We start from the raw sequence: 12925 nt of genomic DNA, 5'->3' as shown, positions 1-12925 counted from the left end.
TGGACAACATTTGCTAGTTAGATGAAGTCAGCTATCTCATCTTAGCATATTTATATGCATATTTATAATTATACGGTTCTTGGAGTGAGTGCATACACTCATGAAGTTTAGTAACTTCCGGTCACTGCAACAAGCCCAGGTACAGTTTACCGACGGATGGGTGCAGGACCTTGAAACGCACCGTGTAGAACGAAAGACCATCGTACGTATCATAAGTCTACCAGTCTCACAAATTGTCTTCATAAATACACATTCGTTAACCGTTTATTAATAGGACCTTTGAGCTCAACGGTAATTAATTAGTAGTGGAAATAATTTCTGGTACCCATCACAGAAATGTAGCAGTGACAATAATACTGTATGCTGTAATCGTACTGGGCAATTAGTGATACAAAACAACTGTTTTATCCTGTGAATAAAAGTATATGTTTTTGTCAATGTACCATAATAACAGAGGCGAAACGCAATATTGTGTCAGGACAATTCACTATTTATGCACAATAAATAAAGGAGCATAGCGCGACAATTTCTGTTCAGTGCCAGACTTGCTTGTAACCTATATCACTAATTATGTTAAGAAAAATGACGCATTAACTACAACAGCAGACTGACCTTTGTGTAAATGCTTGGAGCAGACTAACCTGTTAGCTGGAGTGTTCTGGGACGTTATATTTGATCTTAGAATGGCTGCAATCCAGTCGCCTCTTTGTTACTTCGGAAACATGGCTCGAACAATTTCTCTTCAACGACGTAATCCGATAACAACCGATCTCTTTACCCGTCGGCTTCCCGTGGCTGTCATGCGACCGGCTATTGCAGTTAATAATACAACAGCTTCTTGACATTTTTGTGTTTCTTTTTATCGCTGTGTAACTGATTTTAATTGAAAGCCTGCGTGCGCTAGTACCGCTTGCCACGAGTTCCCAGAATCCTTTGCGGTTCTACCCGTGAATGACGTCACATTTTCAATCTCTATATAATATGCATGTTAAATTTTATATTTGGGGTAAAATATCAAGTCTTTTCAAGTAAACCGGTTCAAGTCCAATTCAAGTCCCAAGTCATTGGTGTAAAAGTCCAAGTCAAGTCACAAGTCTTAGAACATTTTTTCAAGTCAAGTCTAAAGTCATAAAATTAATGACTCGAGTCTGACTCGAGTCCAAGTCATGTGACTCGAGTCCACACCTCTGCTACAGACTATATCAAGCCTTCTTATCCTTTAAAATATTCACATGGTTTGGAAAACACATAAAACAAAATTTAACAATATTTAAAAAAAAAACCTCATAAATATTTAGGTTAAGTAGGGTTACGCAAGAAGTAAGCTACGGAATTAAAAATATTACTTCAGCAGGGACCAATTTCACAGTGTTGTCCATCAGCGAGGATAGAGGGATGTGACTGTCACTTACCAAACAGACGGTCAAAATCATCCTCCATTTACCCACTACTTCCCCTCCATCCTTTCCTCCTCATAAGTCACTGTCACTCAAGGCTCTGGTATACTTGGAAATCAAATTTGGCATGTCTTCAAAGGCTCTGGGTGTGTAACTGGGGGTCTGCAGAATTTGCAAGTCACACAGAATGAAGGCCAGAAATCCTGACAGTTGTGCTTAAAATGAACACCCACACACACAGGCACACACACACAGACACACACACACACAGACACACACACACACACACACACACACAGAAAGAAATGGATGTGGTTCTGCATTACAACAACAATAAGCAAATGAGGAGAGGGCATGTTTGTTCTCTTAACCAAACAAAGAGATTACGCTTTTCTAACAACACATCAAGAGAAGAAGAGCTGCTGAATGCCAGCTTCCCCTTGAATGACATGCCAAAATGAGTGAGCCTATTCATTAAAAACAACCTCTCTTTAGCATTTAACACTTAAAAAAGGTAATACTTCAAGAATGCAAATAAGTAAACTTGGGGTAACTTATTTCATTATATGAAATGGAGACAGCTTAGGGTCCTTCTGGTTTTAATTTGGATCATGAGTCATTGGTAATTGCAGGTCAACTCAGTGACTAAATAAACAATAGGTTGCATGGTCCACAAAGTACATGCACAACAAAGACCACATCTTTAAGAAGAAGGGAAAAAACCCCACACACAGAGCGGAGACCGTTAACTAGCTAGAATTGCTGTGGACAAGATTTTGCAAACATCTCAGCAAGTTCTGACTTGTAGCAATCAAAGCCAAACGCTGGGCAGTTTATTTGTCGCAAACTTGTCCTGTTGACTGTGAGAACATTTGTCTATGAGTGTACCATCAGCACCAACATCTTTTAGTACTAATCTGCCATCTCATTTTTCTGTCATAGTCCCCATATGTGTACTGTGCACAGCCTCCGACACTGTAAAAGCTCAAACAAAAACAAATTAAGAACTTCAGTCAAAGGGTCATTGTAAGCTTGCTAACCCTCTCAAGGCAGGCGTTGCAGATTTGCAACAGTTAAAAACTAACAACCTGATTACCCCACATACATACTTTATGAGTTTTTTTTTTTTTTACTCAGAAGTACCACTGCAGGACTTGGTTGTGCATTAGCAACAAAAAGTTTAATTTGAGCCTGAGAGGGTTAAATTTAACATCACTATTCATATTTAGTCATGCATCTAGAGTAGCAGCACTTGCGATACTAATTTAAAAAAAAAAAAAACAAAAAAAAAAACAACAACAACAACATCCCAGGTGTTTTATTGCAGGGTTGGATTTCAACTCATAACCTTCTGTTTGATAAGCAAAGATGATGTACTGCCATGTGATGTGCTAACAACCGCTGTATCCACTTCAAGATACGTCTCAAAAGTACTGTATTACTTTACCCATTGGGTCGCTGTGAAAAGAATGTTCCACTTACTTTCTTGTTACATATTTAGACATATTTCCTTTAATGTACTATTATCAGCTAGGCACGGGTATATATACACAGTTGGTACACTGTGTCACCCCAAGCTTTCTGGAACCAACAGTTGCTGTTGTTTCTATGGAAAATACACAACCTGCTATACCAGATTTTCTCAACTTGACATTTACAGTTGATTTCACCAGTGTTTTCAAACACAGAAGTTGTCTTGACAGGCCAGCTATACTAATAATGTCAGAGTGCTACTCTCTTTGGCAAGTGTCATTTTTTAAATATGCGCCAGAAAGAATGACACCATCCATGAAGTGATTTTCTGAAGGACAGTCCCTGGACTCCTATTTTTCCGTGATCTAGCTCCACATTTAGACTGAATTCAGTCCAAGATTGTTGACTCACTTGGTAACTAAACTTTTAGTAGAGGAAACCTGATATTTACCCTTTTAGATCATATCAGCTTAGAAGAAATACATCTAAAACACACATACACACAAAAACATTCATTTTGAATTTGGGCTTTTTACAGTGCAAACCATCTACAGAAACAAGGGCATCACCGCTGAAAAGTCTGACAAAATCCAATATGCCTGGCACTGCCCATAATTACACAACCACACAAACACATGCAGTGACCTCATGAGAGAGTGATGATTGGCATGACAGCAGCAGCGGAGATTAAAGACATAAAATGTTACAAAAGAGTGGAGCCTGAGTTCATATGGGCGTGTGCTTGTGGAGAGAGAGGCTCTGAAGCGAAGCAACTTCCACAGGAGCATGAGAGACAATTAGAGGTTTGTTTTCTTTTTTATATCTCAGCGCATCCAGACCTTAGTTGAACCAACAGAAGACGAACAAGTAGGAAAGATTTAAAAGAAGAAGAAAAAAGGAGGTCAGACAGCACAGAGTAAACTATACTCTCACCCACTCACCCTTCACCCAGCCTGACAATGCACTGTGGGAAATGCCCACATTTACTAATGCCCAGTCAGTGCCGCAGGTGCACAGGTTTTAGGAGTAAAGAAGCTATTGGAAAGGGGGGGGAAAAAAAGACCAGAAAGCGCCCACCAAAGTATCTGCAGGAATCTAACCCCTGGCATAAGTGCAGCTTCAAAAGAAGTCTCTTTATGCTCTGTCTGCATTTTGATCTATATAAAACTCAAGTAAAAATCCTTTCACCTGTTTCCCTTCTGGATCAAGTGGACTAGATGGGAAGCTTTTCAAAGAGGAAGTTGCTTCATACCAGAATCAGACTTTTATACTTCCACAGCATCCTAAAATTGAACGGCTTTCCACAGACACAAGACGGAAAACGGCTGGAATACAAGTGGCAGTAGAGACATTTTCCGAGCTGAGCCGAATCTGATAATCTGCTTCTGTGGCTGCTGCTCTAACCCGAGGTGACGGTCCTCCAGCAGTTACCGAGCCACACCTCATCTGTCAACAGCTATGCTCTCACAATGTACAATTAAACAAAAGATAGCCGTTTGCTTCGCTGTGGAGTTTGCGGTTTGGGCCGGTGGTTATTTGTAGCCTTAGTCTTATCAGGGAGGCGGCTTACATGAACATGAACACGCAGTCCGTTTTCCTACACCAGCGCGCCCTGAAGCCTGCTCTGCTTTGTGCTGGCTGTAGCTCCATCTGGAATGTGCTGGCTACAGCTGAGTCTGAGGCTCAGGGGTCAACCACGATGTGACTCTATTTCACTTGGTTGAGGGAACAGTGAGTATTTACCTTACAGAAACTACAAAAAAAAAAAAAAAAAGGGAATTCTTTTCATTTCCTGCACACTTTCAAATCCCGTAATATCTACCATATGCTCCACTATAGACAAAGAAAAAGGCTCCGCCAGAGCAAAGTGGCCTAAATAATTGTGAGTCTGTAGAGTGAACTTTGGCTAAGGGGTAAATACAAAGACAACACAATTACAGCTAACATAAATGGAGTCTTAACACTTTGGAATTACCAGCATTTGACTCTTACAGTGTAGCCTGATTTTCATCTCAGTCACAATTAAAGATAAAAATAGCGACACTAACAACACCCAAGCTTTTTAATGTCAGCACGTCAAGTAACCGCTTACAACCTGGCTGGAAATTTTTAATAAGTCTTCTCTAAGGAGATGACAAAGAATCAAGAGCTAAAAAGTTTTGGTAGTTACAAATTTGGCTTTCTCTCTTACTCGTGGTTAAAAACCAAACACCTGTAACTCACTTTAAAAGAAATGAAGCTGAGGGGAGGTTGGGTGATGAACAATACAAAGACATAGAGAGTAAAAGTAAATCAAGACGTGAATGGTTTAAATAATTAAAAAATTAAAAATTAAAAAAATAAAAAGGCTCAATAGAGAGTTTGCAGAAATATACAATGCAAGAGTCAAAAAAACAAAAACAAACCATGACTGCGCATTGATTTCTTTCATATAAACATGGCTTCAAAGTCACTGTCTGCATTGCAAAGTTATAAAGCATGTTTTAAATTGATGTACGTTAAGAGCCTCTAAAACAATCACTTAGTGTTTTTATATGCTGTGGGCTCATTAAACATCAAAACACATCCTCTTAAAGCACTTCAAAAGCTCTGAAGCTTGGTTGCAACTAAGCTGACAGTTCAACCCTCAAGTAATTTGTCATATTTCCAGTGCAAGTATAAAATACCCCATATGAATTTGCTGCATGGCTTTAAATTCCACTGCCAAGTACTGCATTACGGATGACAGCCATTGATAAAATTACCACTGCAGCACTAGAATGATGACCTTTACATGCCAAGATTAACATAATTACTAACAGCAATCCATCAAGGGGTAGCTTAAGCGCATCACATCGACAAGGTGTGGAGCTGAGCTATGCGTCAAAGCTATGTTCTGGAAAAGAGCCCCAGTTGCTCGGACTAAAGCTCATATAGAAGGAGCACAATAATCATGGTGCTGGCTATAAGCAGTGCAGGAGAGGCAAGCCTCCTCTTGGTTCTGCTTGAAAATGGGAGTCTCCTACCCAGTCGCTCTGCCAGCTGGCCGTCTGCCCAGCGCCTGCCGGGCAGCACACTGCCATTGTCCTTTAGTTGTTTCAGGGTGATCTGAGAATTAAAATAGACAGGACAACAGATTCTCCCTGTTTATTCGCATGGAAACAAAGAACAAGAACTGCAGGAAAGTGACAGAAAGCTCACAATGCACCAATTAAAAGATTAAAGCAATGTTGCAAACTTGGCTACGGACAAAGACAAAGAGTCCCCCGTTCTCTCCTCTGTTGCAATACTAAAGAATACTGACTAATATGACTAATTGAATGCAGTGTTATTGGAAATCTGACTAGCAGCGCATTCACAAAGCACTTATTTAAAGGTCATTCAAAATTATCAGCGTCACAGTCACACTCCTAACATGCATGCAAAGTTTTAGATGTCACTTCCTGAATCCATTAGGTCTCACAGACTGAAGCTCCTGAATGTTCCCAACAGAAGGAGACCGTGTTTGTTCTTGGCTGCTCTGGTGGAGCCCCACGAACAGAGACCTCTGTGCTGTGGCCCTTCTCCAAAAGGGACCATCTGTCCCCCGCAAACTGGGCCTAACCACAGCGGCCCTCTCTGCTATGGGGCGACAGAAAGGGACATGCAGGGTTGATGTGGCCCAGCAAGTCTCCAGAATAAACCACCACCTATTTCCATCAGCACACATCATCCCCCACCCCGCCACTTCCCAGCAGCCTGCTGCTTTCTTAGCTACAGCCATACCAATGGCAGCCTGTTCAGAAAAGTACACTCTCTCTGGGAGAGGAGAAGAAAAACGGTGAGAGGAGAACTCTCAGTTTGCAAAAGGAAAGTGTTCAGCTCGAAAGCTCTCAGAAGATCTGTGCTTCTGCTGTCAGGTCAGGCAGAGTCCACGCTGTCACATTATCACAGGCGAGAGAGGGGAAGTAGGTGTTTGACGCGGTTAAGACAGAGTCAACACACTGACGCAAACACATTCACACGCATCAGCTGGGCAGCAGCACTTATGCAGCCTGACAGCAGGGCGACCTCAGCACGCGTCGCCGCCATAGACCGTCTTTCCCTCCTTGTACTCAGTGCAGCAGCTTTTTATTTCCTTTTCAAAGTTTCTTCCTCACCGTCAGCCCGGTGCTGCTGACAGAATTTTGGTGTAAGAGAGATAATTTGGACTTCAGGGCAGCAGCTGCAATCTCTGCTGCTGACACAAAACCATGTTCAGTCAATCAGTGGATGTGAACGAAAGACAGGAGCAAGCACGGATATACAGATGAATCACTCAGTCACCTCACAAGAACTGTCTGAAACACAGAAAGGCCGTACTCCACTTTTTATGAAGCTGATGCTGCACATAAATGCGGCTCAAACAAAAGTTCATGTTAACTAACGTGCATTATTTAGCCTTTACACCATTTTCCTGTGTGAGGCCATTAAATGAAAAAGCAACAGTAGATAAATAGTTGCCATGCTTACCTGATTAATAGAGTCCTTTTTCATCAGAGCCATAAATTCTAAGAACAGAGACCTGTGAGCTACTGTGGTAATGAGCTCACTGTGGAGATGCTATCCAAGTGCATTAAATCCATCAGCCACTTGTTGAGCACAAGCCACCCAAAAGCACACAAAGAAAGAGAGGAACCCGACACACTCCACGGCAGAAAGCCTCGAAAAATAAACTGCAGCACCTTCCTTTTGCTCCTTTACTAACAGCTAGCTTGGAAAGAAAAATGGAGAAAGGTATAAAGAAGAGAAGGAGAGAGTAAAATCAGGACAAGTCTGGCAGCTATTTGGAGTCAATTTAGTGAAATGCATACAGCTGCCCCTTAATGCACACAGCCCTCCCCCCTGTGACAAAGCCACCAACAGCTGAATGAGGCTGCAGCATTAGCATATGTAAGGGAAAGTAGGTGGCTGTGTTGGCTAAGAGTTGGGGTGGGGAGCAATGCTGAGTGTTGGTGTTGGTGGTTGGGGGCAGGGAACGGACCGTGACATTCAGAGCTTCTCGGGCTGACAGGAAGGACAAGAATGGAGGGGAAAAAAGAAGAAAAGAAAAATTGGGGGGGTTAGCTATTGTTCCCAGAAAAAGATCCCCAGATCAAGCCTGTGACCTTCCAAGTTCCTCATGATGGCTGACATTTGGAGTGATGGGAGATGCAGGAATCCACTTATCCATTCTCTCTTATGAACTACAGCTTGGTACAAAGGTCTGTCTGGCAGACAGAGCTAGCAGCAACCACGACCACCTTAAACACAGAGATAAGCGGAGAAAGGCCCAGGAGGAGGCATGGTTTTTTTCTTTTTTTTTCCCCCAAAAATGATAATCCCTCTATCCACATGCCATATGCTAAGCACTGCATACTTTTTCCCATCAGCAGCAGAGACTGCAGCAACCAGACACGAGGGGAGGCAGGGAGGGGTGAGGTTATGATGGTCTTCAGAGCAAGAAAGGAAGAGAAATGTATGAAAACAGAACTCTGCAGGACACCCCTCTCTGGTGTTTTGAAGCAAACAGCTGTGGTTTTAAGGTTTACACACTCTCCCGTGCACAAACACACACACACCAACCAACAAAGATTAACTTATGTGCTGCTTCATATCATCTCATAAAAGTTGCACAGTGAACACTACAGATGATCACTTCTCTGTGCCTGCCAAGTTGGTAGTCCATTTAAAAAAAAGTTTCATATGGCACTGTAATTTTCACTTTCGACATTAGGCTGCCATTAAGTGTTTGTTGATGAGAGTCACCCGTGGTCAGCTTGCTGTGTCAAGGCTCTAATATGGATTTAGTGAAGGAGGCTGGTTGGAAATCTGTAAAGGAGTGGCTGAAATATGGGTGTGGAGAGCAATAACTGTGACCTACACCACTGAGGACAGTACTGCTGCAGAAGAGTGGCTTAAAAACTGAACTTGTGCCTTTTTAGTAACTACAACCGACTATTTGTAAATATGTTTATGTAACTGAAACTATTATTTCTCATAAAGTCAGCCTTCCCGAGACACAGGAAGGCTACAGAAAGAGCATATAATGTTACATAATTAAGCTTCAGGGGATTTAATTGAAAGGACCCAAACATAGTGACAACTCTAGCCACTTCCTGATAACGGCTTTGCTCAGTTTATGGTTGGAGGTAGGAACGTGTTAATAGCAGGAAATGACAGACTTTAATCAAGTTGAATGAATGGCAGCGGGTACAAGTCTTTGTGCCACAGTCTTCCTTTGATCCAGCCTCTGCAGGCAGGTTCTCAGCTTTGATTTGAGTTGAGGGGAAGGAAAGAGTTTTATTTGAAGAGTGGGAAGCCCACAGGAGGTAACACTTAAGAGTTCTTGTCACTGCATCCCAGCAAACAGACAAACTATTCATCAGCCTACACACATGTGCAAGCAGGGCCTGTGGAGAAACGCACAATCCCACAAACGCTGCTCGTTTGCACACTGACGGACGCGTTTGATGGGTAATTTACATAGTGAAGGTAGTCATTACACAAGCGGATACGCATGCAGAACAGCATACATTCACAAAACACTAAAATAACATATTTTCTAAGCTCATGTTTCAAACACTCCAGAAAGAATTTGGACTCATTTAAGGAAATATACTGAAAATTGGGGTCTAAGCTAGTGGCCATCTGGTCCATTCTGAATGAGCTGAAATATAACGAAATAATGTAGTTTTAGTGGCAGAAGAGACACTAATTCCTGTAGAAAATTGCAATCTGGTCGAAACTGTTGATTTCCTGAGTTAATCTCATAAACTTTTTCAACTCTTTATGTAGATTTAAAGACAAGCGAAGCATTCTTCCACTTGTAGCTAATAACTTAATATATTGCACACCTAATGAAGTTTTAAAGGAAATAATTTTGCTAGCTTTTTCTCCAGAGAAGCTAAGAAAAAAAGGTGTTTTCCAGGTGTTACCAAAGTGGTTGGAGCTGCACATTTGATTTGAAACAAAACATCCGATTTATTAGGGCGAACACTTGGAACACACCAGCTTGTGTATCCCTGAGACTGGGCTTGTGTTTCCTTCTGGTCTCAGACAGGGCATCTACACCATGTATGCCACTTTACATAAAAGAAAGTGAATAAAAGCCAACTAAAAAATAAAATAAAATTTAAATAAAATCAAACAGCCCAGACTATATCATACCTATGGCAGAGCAAGGGTAGGATTTGTTTTGTTAAGCTAGGCGTGGTTAAAAATAAACAAAAAAGGTTGGGCTAAATAAAGCTGTCTATACAGCAGCAGCACTAACAACTTAATATCAACCCTTTTCATCATATTGATGTCAAAAGCTTTGGAGCGTTCATAAAACGACTCGATGGATAAAAATACTAATTCGACACTGAGATTATTTGTGTCTGTGAAGCCTTTTGATTCTCAGCAACCTTGAGTGTGACTCGTGTCATTCCACAGCCAACTTGCAGCTTTCCTCAGCATGGCCGTGAGGAACCCATTGAGCCTTGCTATATAATTACAGTAAACAAGTTAACAAAGGGGTTTGCCTGATTGCTTCCACCAGGGAACATTTAATAACCCATAGAGAATCAAAGGTACCTGTATCTGCTGAGATTGAGCCTCTTTTCATGAGCGTGTGACGATAGCCAGGCATGTGATACACTTGCTTCTCAGTATTTTTAGTCTGGCTGATAACAGCAGGCTGTGGGAGCACAAGTTTCTCTTTTAGTTATGTACAGAGGGTACTGTAAGGAAAATGGCCAGTTTCCCCTGCTGAGAGGAAGGCAGGAATAGCAGCTGGCAGGCAACAGTCAGACACATCATCTCTTGAATGTCACTACTCCCCTACCATCTCCCCGCCTCCTCTCCTTTCCCTCTCTCCACCTTCTCTCAGTTTATTCTGTATCTGTTGTCCAAATTCACCAAAGAGCCAGAGGCTGCGCTGCCGCCTCCACCATCCATAACACTCCATCTATACAACAGGGGAAGACAGCGAAAGAGAAGGGGGTAGTGGGCACATGAGGTGAGCGGGTGGAGAGTAAACAGCAGCTCTGCATCCCTCTATGTTGTTGCTAGGCAACTTTTTCTGCACATGACAGCCTTGAGTGACAGCAGACCTCCCTTCTGAACAAAGATGGAAACTTGAGGGAGGGAAAGGAGAAAGGAGGAGAGAGGGGCACAGAGATCAGCGGTGAGTCAGAGAATTCAGGGAAACACGCATTATTGCTTCAGGCAGTTTGAGGCAAAACAAACACAAATGAAACACAAAGAGAAAATCAATAGTCTATAAAAAGAGGGGAACCAAAAAGATGCCAGATGTGCAAGAGAATATCAATGTAGCTGTGATGGTTTCAAAGCTCTCAAACAGTTGTAAGATGATTAACAGAAGAGGTAAATAAAAAATACACTAAAACGCTATTTTTTTTTTTCAAAATAACTAGACAACTTTGCCATTTGGATATCTAAATGATTGAAATACATCGCTAGATGGTCAATACTATAAGCTGTATATAAAATATGGACGCAGTTGCCATGGCGTCATCTCTGGTTTGTGAAGACCCAATTTGAAGCATCGAATTTCACCTTATGGCTTTAACCACATTTAAACAAGACGGTCGAGTGCTAGCACTTATTGCGTGCTAGTTGGGGTGGTTGTAGCTCAGGTGGCAGAGCAGGTCAGCCACTAATCAGAAGGTCGGTGGTTCGATCCCAAGCTGCCTCCTGGCTGCATGCCAAATATCCTTGGGCAAGATACTAACCCTGTGTTTGCCTACTGGTGGTGGTCAGAGGGCCCGGTGGCGCCTGTGTCCGGCAGCTGTGGCTACAATGTAGCTTGCTATCGCCAGTGGGTGAATGACTGAATGTAGTGTAAAGCGCTTTGGGGTCCTTAAGGACTAGAAAAGCGCTATACAAAGCGCTATACAAATACAGGCCATTTACCAGTTGTGGTTATTAGCTTGTAGCTTGTAGAATGCATCTTGTTAGCCAAGCTAGCTAGCTTGGTTAAAAGAGGACAACTAGAACTTCACTTACACACACAGACTTCTTTTGTCTGCTAGTATGATCAGCCACACAGCCATCCATCTTCTTGTCAGATAACTGGATTCAAATGCTCCAAACAACAAGACAAAGGTCCAGTTCAGTGACTCAAATTAGCCTAGCAGACAGCTAGCTGTGCAACCCCCCCGTTCCTTTGACTTCCCCGTCACTCAAAATGGCCACAACTTTAATAATCAACATTAAATTTGCCTTTTAAACTTTTTAAAAGGATGAGTCAGACAACAACACACCCCTCTACATGTTGTCATGAGGAGGGAAATGCTCAGTTCAGCTGTAAATTGAGTGGTCGAGTGGTTGTTCAGGGAACTTTTGTTTTCAGCCTCTTAGGCAGTCCTTACAGCCCAATACATGGGAGACAACAAATAATGCTTCATTTAAAATCTGAGCACCACATTTCCCAAATCATTTGCTTTGCAACCGTATCTCTGTTTATACCAGATAAAGAAGACTTCATTCCCTGCTGCTATAGTCACACTGCTGAGCAAACCCATAGATTAATTTTTGAACAGTACAACATTGCCACTGGCTTGCTGAACATATCTTATCTGAGCAAGTTGTTTTCATTTTTTGCACACAGTATATCATTACCAATAAACATATGACTGGGATCTCCTGAGGCGAGCACCCATCCTAACTTTAGTTTGGTAAAAAAAAAAATTGGCCAACACCAGTGGTTCAGGTTCAGTGCATTTTGTGTGCAGCACAGATGACGTCCTTCATCCATAAGGGACATAATAAGGGTTTGTGACGAGTGCAGTGGTTAAAATTAGCAGGTGAATGATAATCACTGGCCAGAGAGCTGCTTTTCATTGGAAGTTTGGCAGGGGAAAGAGTGCAGATGCCAAATCAGAGGTGCTGCGCTACGGACGTGTGCAGAGGCATTAAAGTAGCAAAGGAAAGCTGACACTGGCAACTTTGCCCTGTTAACGATATGGTTTCCAGTGTTTTTAAAGGACCGCAGAAGATGCCAGATGCCTGCTTCACAGCTGGCTAGAGAAGTTGGGTTTACGCTACAAACAAAACAACTGGTACAGCAAAAG

At 42.1% G+C, this 12925-nt stretch overlaps 1 protein-coding gene across 7 annotated transcripts in view; it reads right to left on the bottom strand.

The window, feature by feature from the left end:
* Nucleotides 1–12925, bottom strand: part of LOC113035329 (signal-induced proliferation-associated 1-like protein 2) — an 81863-nt gene that overhangs the window by 56692 nt on the left and 12246 nt on the right. For 3 of the 7 annotated variants that reach the window (XM_026190842.1, XM_026190839.1, XM_026190840.1), the window contains exon 1: nt 7341–8154. The exons of 1 other annotated variant lie outside the window; for it this stretch is intronic. The gene's annotated coding sequence lies outside the window, so the exon portion shown is untranslated. Of the gene's footprint in view, nt 1–7340; nt 8157–12925 lie in introns of those variants that run through there. 3 more of the 7 variants (XM_026190837.1, XM_026190843.1, XM_026190841.1) reach the window with 3 other exon arrangements.

This window comes from Astatotilapia calliptera, chromosome 13 (genome assembly GCF_900246225.1).
Source record: "Astatotilapia calliptera chromosome 13, fAstCal1.2, whole genome shotgun sequence".
Taxonomy (NCBI): Eukaryota; Metazoa; Chordata; class Actinopteri; order Cichliformes; family Cichlidae; genus Astatotilapia; species Astatotilapia calliptera.
Note: the sequence above shows the minus strand (reverse complement) of the source record. Positions and strands in the feature narration are given on the sequence as shown.